At 40.3% G+C, this 14,154-nt stretch overlaps 1 protein-coding gene and 1 long non-coding RNA gene across 3 annotated transcripts in view; one reads left to right on the forward strand and one right to left on the reverse strand.

The window, feature by feature from the left end:
- The window catches only part of KCNQ3 (potassium voltage-gated channel subfamily Q member 3), a 151,227-nt gene extending 142,956 nt beyond the window's left edge, over window positions 1–8,271 (reverse strand). For both annotated transcript variants that reach the window (XM_026841906.1, XM_026841907.1), the window contains exon 1: window positions 8,201–8,271. The gene's annotated coding sequence lies outside the window, so the exon portion shown is untranslated. The remainder of the gene's footprint in view (window positions 1–8,200) is intronic.
- Window positions 1–14,154, forward strand: part of LOC113476391 — a 795,003-nt gene that overhangs the window by 687,016 nt on the left and 93,833 nt on the right. The window lies entirely within an intron of this gene.

Raw genomic sequence — 14,154 nt, forward strand, 5'->3', positions numbered from 1 at the left:
TAATGCAAGTTCTCCTCGTGTTTTGTTGCTATTTTTTTGTCTTAGCAGGTAACTAAAATTATAAGGATCTATCAAAGTTCTCTTGCCTATAGACTTGTATCTTAATAGTGAAATTCTAGAATAACTCTCTGCTGTGTAGTAATTTGTGCTCAGAGAGACATTCTCCATCCTCACCCTAGACTCAAGGCACAAAGAGAACTGCCATGGCCAAGGCTTGGAGTTTAAAACAAAGCAGGTCACAAAGTGTGTGAGCACATCATGGGCTACAAAAGCATCATATCTCTAGTTTAATATATCTAATCATATCATTTATATATTTATTATTTATTATAATGAAATGATAATGATTTATATAATATATAAATCATATCCTTTGCAATTATTTATATCTGTTATCTCCTATCCTTACATACTCATCAAACATTTCAATTACATTAAGTACCTGCAACACGACTCTCCATGAAAGAGAGCCTGCTGCATAAAAAGCTAAGAGGTGCAGCATACGTTTTGAGGATGAAATTTCCAAAGTGATCTCGAAGATTCAGATACATGTTCATTAAATACAGTATATATCTGAAATCCTGATTCCACTTCAGAGATCTCAGTCTGTTTTCTAGGTATTTGGTGTTGGGGAGTTTTTTTGTCCAAATTTTGGTTTTTCACAGTTAAAAGTCTGCAATTTTCTCCTGCATCTTTTATGGAAAAAAATCAGATAACTCTGATTATCTGCTTAGTACGCAAGATGTACGGAGATATTTACCTTTTTTAATAGAACAACAATTAGTTTTGGACAGGCAACAATTATTTTTGGCTTTACCTATGGAAAAATCTTTAAAAGAACTATGCAGAATGATCAATCTGGCTTATGAGATACGGTTTGAGATATAGACAAAAGGAGGAAAAATTTGTGACATGTTCATTCCAGGTAATATCCCAATTCACATGCATTAAAAAAACTTCCTTGAGAGCTACACTGAAAGGCTCTCTTTGGGGTCACCCCTTCCGTTGGATATTGTTTGCATGTACACGTGCATCTTGGCAAAGTACTTTCCCAGCAATGTCTCCTGGCTTTACCTTGAGGAGTAGCAGAAGAATAACTTGAAATGTTTGCTGTGAACAGCTTTGTTGAAAACTCCCATTAGTCACTATTAATAAAACAAACCAGCACAAAACAAAAAGCCCAACAGATTCAGAAGGGCACGAAGAGTTTTGTTCAAAACAATCACAGGACCTGGTACAGAAAAAAAAAAATCACTGGGAAAGCCTGATCTGAGCCAAGTGTGCATTCAAATCAGGCCACTTCTGCTGTCGGTGAATAGAGGGCATGAGTGAAAGCTGTTGCTAGCAAAAGGACAAATCTTTACTAAGCAACAGTATGTCCCGCAAATATCAGGCATTGAATACATCTCAGAGAAGGACTGGAAAGCATTTTGCAGAAGGAGTGCAAATACAGATGAAGCCTCGTCATATTCAGAAAGGCAATCAGTGCAATTCATAGAGGAAAAAGTTGCTGAGAGATGAGTTTCTTGACAGCGGTCACACATTACCAACAGCCAGGAGTTCTCTACTACATCATGGCTAATTTCCTGAACTACTACCTGAACTGCTATGAAAGCAGAAACTGTATGCAGATTCATGTTCTTACCCTATGTTTTCCCTCTTATGAAGCTTTTACATATAAACTTTGACTTTGAAGCACACATGGCAGGCTCTTGCATTCACTGCATGCCCATCACAAGCCCAAGCCCACCTTTGCAGACCAACGGGGTGGTCCCCAGCATCTCCAGAAGAGGTCATGCAGCCTTTACTGCTCAACTGCTCCCAGAAGAAAATGCTAATCTAACAGAAGCTATTTAATTTAGTCTCTTAATCAATATATCAGGAATATAAAATACCATTTAACTAACCAACATAGGAAGGATTTATAGCAGCACTAGATACTAAAGAGGAATATTAAATAACCAGGCTCTTCCTTGAACCAGAATTTAGATCCCAGTCCCTCAAAGGATGAAATATGTGGTTGTCTGGCTCCTCACTTACTGGAACTGAAGTCTGCTGTTGAGTCATTAAAAAAAATCAGGATGAGTTTAACTATATTTCTGTCAGTTTAATTTTAAAACCAATGGATAACTATTTTGACAATACATTATAATCTGCACTGTCACATTACTCACAGCTATTGTTTACCACAGCATCACAGAGGGCTGTTCAGTGGTGACAGTGCACAAACACGCACTTTGTTTCTACCAACCACACCCTGGGGGCTGGAGCTGACATGTTCATGCTGGGGGCAGCCAAAAGCACAAACAAGACCAGACACCACAGCACTCATTAAACCTCACTAATTCACTTCCCACCACCCCCATGACCATGCCTCAAGCCCTGTTGTGTGGTTAAACCAAAATAACATGGAAATTTCATGGAAGAATAAAAGAACAAGCTGTGGGACTTCCTCGGCTGGTGAAAGTGCTCTCGTTGTGGGATTATCCCTTGTCTGTAACTGTCTCAAAGGAAACCTGGACGGATGAAACACTGGCAGCTCCGAGGAATATAAAACATTAGAGAGGTCACCAAGAGCTCCATTTTCTCATACTCTTCTCTAGTGTTGCCACCTCTTCCCTATAACTCTTCATTTCAGTCCCAAATCCTTCCACGGCAGTCTGAATTCAAACTAGGAGCAATGTGATACAAGTCTCTTAAGTATATTTGTTCAAACGAATTCATTCCCTTTCTTTTGTGTCCTTGACATTGAGATAGGGTGGAAGAAAATGTGTCATTTGATGACACATTACTTTTCCCCATCTCAATCCATCTTCCCCAATGCTTATTCAATAGTTACATGACTTGAATTCATCACGTCAAGTGTACACTAAAATTGAATTAAAACAGTTTGAGTCAGAAAGCATACAGATGCTCATAGCTAAGAACATCCTGCTACAGTAGCACAGCTGCAAATTTTGAAACATTTAAAAAGAAAACTGCTTTACATGGGGGAAGGGAAGGAGAGGAAAGATGCCTGATTTTAAACAATTCATGTTCTGCATTATGCTGGCTGGTATATTTTTGAAGTTTTAGAAATGAGAATGCTGGGTAGAAAAGAGAAAAATTCCATTAGTGTCTCGATAAAGTGTTTCAAAGATGCTCTATAAAGTGTTTCAGCACTGAAGAACATTCTTCTAGACACGTTCTGCAGGAGTAAATTAGACACATTCTTATTCCACTGAGAATTTAAAATAGAATTAAAGAACACATGTTTACAGAGGCTTTAAGAAAGGGATTTCTAATCAAATCTAGGTGACAAAAAAAAAAAAAAAAAGCAGTTAGGATCAGATTCTCAGCTGGTGCAAACTGGTGGTATTAGCCAAGAACCTGATTATGAATTTCTGATAAATTTCAGTTGCCATTTTTACATGTATTTGCATGAGAGAAGGGGGAGGTTACTTGGAATTACAGTTTATTTAATGGCATGAAGAGCTGACCCAAGGCAGAACTCATAAGAATATGCTGAGCCAAATTATACCAGGGAAAAGGATCCGACAGTAAATAATATCTGCAATCAAGTTCTCCTCCACATAACTCCACTGCTCTATAACAGATAGAGCAGGAGCAATCATGATGCAACATTTGCATTCACGGACTTTACTCTGAGCCTTCTCTCTTTATGGGAAAAGAGGCACACCACTTTTTTTGCATGTTCAAGCCTTTGCATCTGCACGGTGTCTGTGAGTAAGGGGTCACTTATTTCTATCAGTTCTTAAGTGCTGACATGTTATAATCATGTACATAGAACTTCTTATTCATTTAGCACTGCATACATACAAATAGTATAGTGCCAAGACATTATTCTTGCATAAATTCTTATTTGTGCTGCACAGAATCACTGTCAGGAGAATGCAGGTGATAATCTTGGCTTCACCAAAACCAACAGATGTTTTGACCTTGTTTTCAGAAGTAGCACAAGAGGAAAGGTGAAAACTTTCATATCAGCTCTCTGTAGGAAAACTGCTGTGGAGTTATGCTGTCTTTCATGATATTTATTAGTGTGTTTCCTTTTCACAGGAAAAAACGAAGGGATTTTTAGAGAAACTAAAAAGGCTGGGAACCTGTGGGAGTCCCCAGCCCTGTGCCCCCTTTTTACTTTTCCAGGAGCAAATGAGTACTCAACCAGTCAAGTCATTTGTCCACATCTTTGTTCTTTCCAGCTAAACAGTAGCATTTGAGAGAACTGTTCACAAAGTTCACTCATCCACAGCAACAGAAAAATTAAAGCGTCCAAACGACTGCTGTAAGTATATTCTCATGCCTACAGCTGCTAAAATTGGGCACAGTGTCTTCTGTAAGAAAAGGACAGCATATGTGTGCTATTTAAAAGCACCATTCTCAAGAATCCAATCATTTTATCTGATTATTTATTTGTAGGGAATTGAGTATGGCCTCTGTGAAGCAACTTGTAGAACACAGCTAGACTGGATGGTTGTGTATTCATTTCAGGTCAAAGAGCTCTCTTGGACCCAGAGGATTTGGCCTGTGCACGCCCCACTGACACAGGTATGACTAACTCCAGAGGATACAAGGTCTTTGGAAATGCACTAGGCCATCCAGACCAAAACCTCCTAGTTTGGAAAATGCATCACAGGATCTCTAGTGAGTGTTTATCTCCAGGACAAAGATGCCTGGCACCACATGACAAGAACAAATGCATGACTCAGTGGTCTTGTGCAGCTGACACATATTAAATCATTAGCCTGACCTGCGAATACACCCAGGATTAATCCCTAAAGGCATTTTTATCCAAGTTCTAATTTGTCTTGATACCAATTAATTTGGGATATATAAGAAGATCACAGCAGATGAAATGGCCGTATCTTTGCATGCCCCAATTCTTAACTATTGAATTTTCTAATTAAAAAATGCATAGACATCCAAGAGCTTCTAAGTTCTTTTAATTAGAACATACAAATAAAGCCACACAAGAACATCCACAGAAATTACAGTAATGCTAACCAAATGTGGATTCATTAAACAGTTGCTTGCACCAGAGCTGGAGCTCGCTCTCTATTCATATAGATTAGGATAAAAATTACCATTGTATGTAAGTGAAAATCATGGTGACAACGTTCTTAAACTGAAGTAGCCTGAAAACCAGCACCTAATTCCTATGTGGGTACCTTCATAAAGAAGGGTTAACTTTCAGTGATGTAAAGAACCACTTGGTAAAAGGAAGCAGTAAATATCACCTGACATGTCCTAGGTTATCTGATCTGGCCTTGAGAAAGCCCAGATCAGACTCCAGAAAGTTTAGGACCCTTTAGTTCCCATCTCATTTCTGGTACCCTATGCAGTTATCTTGGCTAATCTAGGATTTCTCATACTAGACACCTGTATTTACGCAACTGAGTCATTTCCATCAAACAGCACTGCATTTTCGGGCAACACTGACAACTCAAGACTTTTGGAAAGCCAATATTGGTTTCTGACCAAAGAAACTGATTACTGCAGACAAACCTTTAAAAGCAAAACCACACATATATTACATATATATAATATAGATATTTGTATATAATTACTGCCAAAGGAAATCTATAACATGCCCAACAAACATGGTTCATTCCAGCATAGGGTTATATCTCCCAAAGTACACTTATAGTCTCCATTTGAGGATCTACTTCATTTCTTTGGCTGGAAGTGAAATAACTGATATGAAAAAGGTCTGTGATGTCGTAAGTAGCATGAGATAGTGAAAGGTTCGGCAACTGCCAGCTTTTCCAACAAAATAGAAAGAATAACATAAAAACAGCAGGAAAAGTAAGAAAAACACAGAAAAAAATAGATTACATACCAGGTTTATAGGCAACAGTTGATTGAAGGTATTATATAACAGAAGAGAAACCAGATGTTCATTACAAAGAAAAGAATCCAGAAGGCACCTTTACCTCCAGAAATTTCTAAGCCAGAAGTCTCAGGAAACTGGGAACCTATCCTGGGAAAATATCAGGATATGGTTATCCTAGTCTTAATCTCTTTCTTTGCATCCACTTCAGGTAAGTATCGGGAAGAGGATCCTGAGCTTGTAGATCTTTTCTGATATTGGAGACTCCTACATTAGCAAAATGTGTGTCTAATAAATGCTGCAAATGTTCACTGGTAAAAGAAATACTGATGACAAAAATGACCTAGATGTGTCTTGATTTCCTTTCTTCTTTATTACCCTGTGTTACCTACATCACAGGGTGCGAATCAGTAAGATTACAAAAGATGTAAGACATTCTAGTGGAAGGAAATGCCATCCAAACAGAAATTTTTCCCCCTGACAGATGTCTCAGTTGTAGACAAAATTCTTGATATTTTTCTGACCCCATGGGTGAGATTCTACACGTTGGCTCATGTCACAGGTGACAGTGGAAGGATTACAGGACAGGGCTGCACCTGGAAACATGCATTAACCCGTGGGACTCTGATATGTGTTGACCAGTCAGCCTGCTGCCAGGCTTTCTGCAGACCAAGGAGAACATGGCATCGTACTCCAAAAGCAGATGACAAACCTGGGGAAAAATTGCTGAGAGTCCTGCCCAACATCTGGGAATTGGCTGGTCCATGGGTCATGTTCATCTGAATCCCTTTCTTTTCCAGGAAGTCAGACAAATCCTATTCCTACAAATGGGAGAGGATTAGGAACTAGTTACACCATGCAATCACTACGGTCAGTATTTCATAGTCTCTGGGACACATAGGAAGCTCCAGAAAATTTGAATTTATCAGTTTCCTTTATTTCTTTTGAAATAGCAATTCTTGCAATAATCCAACCTCTTCACCTAGGGATTTATTCAATTTATATACCTGTGCGACTATCCTGCTTACCCAACGAAACTTCCACTTCTGCCCTTACATGTACATCCATCCGCAGCTCTGCATGACCCATCTGCTCGTGCTCCACCAGTCAAACCTTTGACACACTTAATGGAAAATAAATTCCCACAAATTCAGGTGAAAAAGCTACCTGCTTCCATGCTATTAGAACTGGACTCTAATCCCCACAGGAAATGGCTACAGAGAGCAGTGGGGAAACTGCAGGAGTCAATCACCTAATTTGTGCTTATGCTGCACCTAGCACAATAGGGGTTCTCATTTCATTTGATTCCTACATGTAGCACTGTAATAGAAATAAATAATAATAAGATTGCAGCACTGATCATGCTGTTCCCTGCCACTGTTTAATGAAGTCTCATTATTATACTAAGGAAAATTCAAGTGTGTGTTCTGTAATTAGTCTTCTATCTGCCACATACCATAACTAGTCCTTACATTCTCCTTAATGATACAGATACTAGCATGGGGGCTTACAAATGCATTCCCCTTTAAAGACAGACTCTATACGTTTCCCTTTTTTAATTATCCTCATTTTAAATATGTGAAACAACAGTACTTTTTGCATCTGGTCCTCCTATAATTTTATTTAACAGGTCCCCACACCCTCAGAAGGAAAATCTTTCAGTTTAATTGCATATTAGACTTTATTTTCGTAGGGGCAGACAGCTATTTATTCATTCAGCTAATTCCTCTAAGAAACAAAGCAGTACAGCATTCAGTGAATTAAGTGCAGGGTAGTTGCTGCCACTTTCTGTGACACTTTTTAGATTCCCTAGAATTTCTGATCTTCAAATTCCCCTGTGTAAGTCTAGAGCCTCTCTATACCATCATTAGCAGGATGGAGAATAGGATCGCTGGTACCGAAAAAGCCACATTTAGGCTCTGATTTCCACTCTTGTATCTCCTGCAGCTAAGCTTATCATCACTGGGAATGAGATACATGCCTGTTCGTCAGTAAAGAAATAAAGAGTCTGACAAAGTTGGAAAATCTGGTGTGCTGTAAAGTACCTGGCAATGCAAGGCATGATTATATATGCAAGCAATTCCTAAAAATACCATAGCTCTTAACGGAGGGTTCATTACCTAGACAGATGAAATAGGTTTTTCCCAAGACAAGCAACATCTACATTAAAGGAAATAAATTAATTCTGGTTATTTTGACTAAAGAGAGGAAGGGAAGAGAAAAGTGAAGAGCAGACAGGAATACAGACACTACATGAAAGTAATGAAATAGCCCCTGGTGAGAAAATCACCTCGTTAGGTGTCACAGGCTTTTTGGTTCCTGTATGATGCCTGTATCTAAAACTTCAGCCAATAAGTCTGCAGTACTCACAGTTTTGTACATTATTGACAGATTTCCTGACAGATGGCATCATCCATCTCTGTCTCTCCCCATAAAGCCAGTCTGTCCAGGTGTGTTTCTCACAGCCCCTTCTAAAGAAACGGGTGAATTGAGTGTCAGTCAGAAGCACCTGACTTGGTGGAGAAAGATCAAAAGCCCAAACAATCAGCACAGGTTGATGTGATAGGACCCAGAGTGGCCAAAAAAGTTCTTAACAAGAGGAAGCCTTATTGCACATGCTGTCACAAGGTCATGAATCATTCCCTAAGCAAAGCCAGACACTCTTGTAGCCAAAAATCATCTTTGCCTTTGAATCTTTGCCTTCTTCCCCAATGGCTTTCCTATGTTTTTGCACTTCCATCTGGGCAGGCTTTGCTGGTACAGTGTATTTCCCCTGAGGAATCAAGACCTGCTCTGTTAACAGAAATGAGCAGCTGGTCTTCCACAAGGAGGGACTGCCAGCAAACAAAAGGATTTTCCAGCATGTCCCACTAAAATGACTTTTGGCAGGAAAATGAGAATCATTCACAATGGAGCCATTTTTAAGGGATGCCTGTACCAAATTCAACAGAAACAAAACATTTGATTAAAATTAGAAAGGCAAAGAGAGAAAGAGCGACAGCATAAAAAGATTGTTCTATAAGCCCCTCCACCAGCCAACCTCCTCCACCCCCCACTCCCCCAGTCTCTCCAGCTTCCTGTGGGAATTGCTCCACTTTGCATAAATACTCATTGCTAACCCAAAGAAGAAAGAGAGAGATGCTGTGCATGTACTACCACGGCCTTTTCTGTTTCCTGTCAACACCAGGTGCCTTCGCACATGCCCACCACCTGTGACATGGTTCCACAGTTCCCATGTTTATCTTAGGGTTATTTTCACTTTGCTTTTGTGGTTCTTTAGTTTTAGCTAAGAAATTTAAGCTTGCTAGTCAGGTCCATGATTTGAATGTGACAGAGAAGGAAGGAAAATTTCAGGTCCCCTATCCTATCATTATCCCATCACCTGAGAAGACGCCCTCTCTGAAAGGCTTTGTTAGTTCTGATAAGATGCAGGAAAAGTCTGGCTTCCCACAGACTTTACTAAGTGGGAAATCACTTCTGTAACAGCTTTAGTTTCTTTTAGAGCTACATTAGCAGCTAGATTCCAGTGCACTCTGACTTCAGATTCAGTATTTCCTTTGTAGTATTTTATAACTTTGTATGACCACAACCACTTGTTTTACTCTAGTAATAGCCATTAAAATTTCTCTTTATTTAACAATTTTACACGAAGTTCTTATGTCTTCTTGATTTCTTTTCTCCTCAAGACAGCAAAACATCTCAAGGAACAATGACTTTCTTTAAACAAATTCTAGTGTTGACCAGTGATGCTTCACTCCTTTGTCTGGGAAGGGTTGTTTGTCAAGTTGTATTGGTATGAAAGGGCTCTGAGCTATACCTTCTCCTCTAATGGGTAGCTTAGATCTCTGGTGTATGGACAACACGGTGAATCTGTTAAGTAAATCTCAGGTTTTCTAGAATTGCTGAATTTACTGGACAGCCAATGGACATTGTTTGCACTGTACATGCAACAGTAGTTCTGTTTTAATCTCAGGAGCAAAAATGAACAGTTGCCCTTGTTCTTCAGAATATTTTGGAGTGAGGCAGAAAACAGTTGGTGAAATCAACTCTTTCAGTGGTGTTCACCAGCTCCTCAGTCCCCTTTTTCCAGGTTGTCAGACACATCACATGGTAGAGATGGACCAAACAAAGAAGGGAAGATGTATAGACCTACGCTATAAACACAGTGATTTGTTGCTGCACAATTCTTCCTTAACAATTTCTTGTCCTTTAACAGGGACCTGTGTGTCCATTGCATCACTAGTCCAAGCAAACCAGGGTGCTGCTCCTCAGCTTCATCATGCCAGTGCTCACAGTCATTCCCCTGTAAACCGCCTACATCTTCCCTTCAGCAATTCCAGCCAGGTACAAATAATTATACCACCTTGCCATCCTCTATAATAATTCCCCTTCCTTCTTGCTGTTTACACTTTTCAAAGATGCGTGGGTTGCCCACAGCAAGAACTTCACTCTGGCTCATTAACATTTAAAACCTCCAGCAAAATGTTTACAAGGTTACTTTTCTTTTAAATCAAGATAATGTATGAGTTTTTCTATGCAGTTACATATTAAGAGAATTCAAAAATACAGATATTGTCAGGAAAATGGAAGACATAACAAAAGGAATAGAAAGTTTCCAGCACTGCTAAAATGCAGTGTGGGTTTTCTGTATTTTTATCTCACAATTAGCTGGCTTGATTGTTATCTTTAAAATTTGTTTCTCCAGCATCAAGTAAGAGGACATCAGTGCATTCTGATCTGTTACAGGTTTTCTGTGGTCAAGTTACACTCAGTATGGAGAATCAAGTCTAAATTGTGATACATACTGATCATTTTATAAAAGGATACAAGAAATTCCATCCCCTCTGTTCATCCTACTGGTCTATGTGTTTCCTGATCTCATGCAGTCACAAATTCCTGTTCTAGTTATGCAAACAGTTTGCTAGTAAGAGTGCTCTGGAACAAAAGAAAAGCCTTTCTGAAAAACAAACTCTACATGAGGCACCCAATCTCTGTTTCAACATCTATCAAAAATTTAAAAGAAGTCTGAAACCAGAGTCATTTTCCATACAATTACAGTCCTGCTTTCCATAAATCCTTGAATGTCTTAATGCCACACAGGTGTTCAGCTGTTACATGAAAGAGTAGTGAAGACACCTGCACAGCAGAGATCTGTGCCAGCAGCTACAGCTGGCAGATGCACACAGCTCATCAGATGTTGCTTGCTGGGGCAGTAGTAAAAGAGGGAGAAAGTTTCCACACTTCCCAAGGAAATCAAACTGTGAAAAGCAAGTAAACAGTCAGCCAAGGAAAGAAACAAACACATGAAGGTCAGCTGTGGTCCACAGGATGCTGAAAATGTCTGTGATCTGCACAATCACAATCCCAGTCAGCAACAAACAGCCAAAACCCTTCTAGCCTAAATGTCTGCAACTGGATTGCATGAGCTGCTGATCTGCTTGCAAGTAAAAGGAAAAAGGAAGCCTTATTTTTGGAGACCACGGTTCAGAAGTTCAGCTTTGACTTTAATTTCCCATATTTGCAACACACTCTTGTAAAAATAGGTTCTTTCTTAAAATGTTGACAAGAGGGACTATTTTCCTATTTCAAATAGAAGCCCTGCAAGATGTGGGGAGGAATACAAATAAATTACACCACGGACTTAATTCACTTACCCATATGTAGATGTCAGGTGCTACTGGAGATGTCCAAGGGCCTTGAGACATCTGTAGGACTGGCTGATACGGCACAGGATCGGCGCCTTCCAGAGGGGGCTGCTGGGGGCAGCCACGATGCCCTAGGGCATCTTGCATGATCCATATGGCTGAACCTGGTGCTAATGGATGAGATCACCTCATCTATCTATAAATGTCTGTAACTGAACAAATTGCCTTGGCATATTTCACAGATCGTGAAGAGAAGCAGGTGCATGTAGATCATAGCTTTCACAGCTTCTCTGCCCTATTTTAGGGTGAGAGAAATCTTCCCCAAAAGACCTGTTTCTCTTCATTGATTAGATGGGAAGCTCAGATGCGAGGTGGCCCAACTAAAAGTGACTTCACCTGAGCACTACTTGCTAGTGATGGCTACAAAAGGTGAAGGCTTATCTCTGTGTTCCCCTTCTAGATGAAGAAAGGCTTGTCATACAGGCAGCAAGTTTAGAGTGTCACACATGTCAAAGTAGATGCTTGCCTTTGCTGAGATGAATCATGCCTCTGCATTCACTCGGATGAATATCGCCTAAGGCTCGGTCTAAGCCTGGGGCAAGAAAAAAGTACCAAGAAAAGCAAAGATTTGCAACTAAGGGAAAATGAAAAGTGTGGCTGGAGTGTCTGAGGTCCAGCATTAGAAATTATGGTTCTAAGTGGTACATGAGCCCTTCTTTAGGTTGGGAACTCCAGAGAAAGTTTATGGGAAATAAAAATGAACAGGAAAAAAGACCAGAAAGCTGATCTCTGCCTGTTCCCTACCCCGAAAACGCTCGGGTTCAAAGTGAAGTTCTGCTGCTCCTTCATCTCTGCCAAGAGTTTGGGTCAAAGTTCAGAGTAAATAAGCTTTTTTAATGAATCATTTAGTACTTACAAAATAGTAAAGCATCCCACAGCATTAAGTTAGCAGTGATTCATTTTCCATAAAAGATTTCTGCATGTATGTATATCTCATGCAATATTTATCACAGCCCCACAAGTCAGCACTTTTATGATGAACCTCTAAGGCCTCTAATCTCAGATGGTATAAATCAGGAATAGTGGGGAAAGTAAGGTCATAAGCTATTCCTCTCCTCTGCAGGAGGGTCACAATGTTACCAAAATATTAAGTGTGCAGTATTTCACAGTTGGAAGCTTAGTTAATTAATCTTGAGGTTGCTTTTTATTCTTCCTCATCAAGGTTTTAGTGGAGAGGTGAGCTGGTGTCCACTTTATTTCACTCACTGAGCAAGGGACTGCATTTCCATTCATCAGGGCTCCTAATCCGGAGTGCTCCTGCACCTCACTCAGAAGATATATCTGGAGAAGTTTAAACTGAGATTCAGTAATTAACTGCGCACACTCTCCTGGCACATCTCAGGGTTCACTAAGGAAGAGTGTCATAACACAGTCTTACTTCAGATTGACTCCTGGACAGAATTAGATGGAGGTTAAGACAGAGGTGTGAGGCTCATGTCAGTGTCTCTTGCTGTGAGCCTCCAGGGAAAACTTGTAATCATACCATGCCTCAGTTTCCCTACCCATTACATGAGAAAACACAGACAATAGTTGTGATCTAGGGTTGGATTACACAGCCTCTCAAGGTGTTCTGTCAGACCTGGATATCCAGGTGATTATTTTTTCTCCTTGCATATGTAATAACTTTGTTTTTCTAGGACAAATGCTTCTGAGATACTTGAAGATCAACATTTCTCGACTTTTCACCTAAAGTGGTTTCTTATAGAAAAATGGTCCTGAAACTACTAGCCTTGGTACAGTTCAGGGATTCAGGTAAGTATCTCTACAGGTACATCGTTGCTCAGTGCAGTCTTCCTTCAGTGCAATTCAGAGAACGAGGCAGATTTACCTACTCATCATTCCAAAAATAGGCTGGGAGCGGGTGTCAAAATTTGCCCTGACCTCCCAGTTATATACAAGCCGAACTGTGTTGTGTATGAAGGATTTCCTGTGACCTCTTCCCTTATAAATTAATTTTATGAACTGTTTGCCTGCCAAACTCGGAGCAGCAGCAGTGCTAAAAGGTAGTCAGAGGGAGTCACCTAGCCATGGCTGTTACTATCCATCAGATTAAAGGGAATAGTCATGTTCCTTCGTTGCAACACAGTGAGAACATCACTGTGCTATCCTGGCTTTCCTCCTTCATGATTCCTCAAGAATGGTTGTTAAATGAGAGGACAGGACTGTCATTTTACCGAGTTGCCACTTGGGCAGTCGGGGTCTGGTTTGCAGTACGCGCACCACTGAGTACTTTCCCCATCTGTTCCTGGCTGAACATGCGGGGTGTGAGAGCATGGATACACCCGGGGGCTGCCAGCTCCAGATTGAGACGGCTCGATGGAAACATCTACAGCGGAGGTGTCTGTCTGGGAGCAACGTGCAGAAACCCAGCACAGCTGAGGGAGTTTGTGAAGCGATTCTGCTCACCCACCTAGGATCTGCCAGCCCTACAGAGATGCTTCCAATATCCAGGGGAATTTCACATAACATTAGATGTTTGTCTGTAGACAAATTCAGAGCTGGGTCTCTGTTCAGTATGAGAGTGTAGATGCCCAGAGCACACTGTAGACATCCAAATGTCTGAATTTGAAGCTGAGTCATACCCCTGGGGCTCAGTTCAGGTATCTAAAGATAGGCTGC

Source organism: Athene cunicularia, assembly GCF_003259725.1.
Source record: "Athene cunicularia isolate RWA chromosome 2 unlocalized genomic scaffold, athCun1 chr2_part1, whole genome shotgun sequence".
NCBI classification, from domain to species: domain Eukaryota; kingdom Metazoa; phylum Chordata; class Aves; order Strigiformes; family Strigidae; genus Athene; species Athene cunicularia.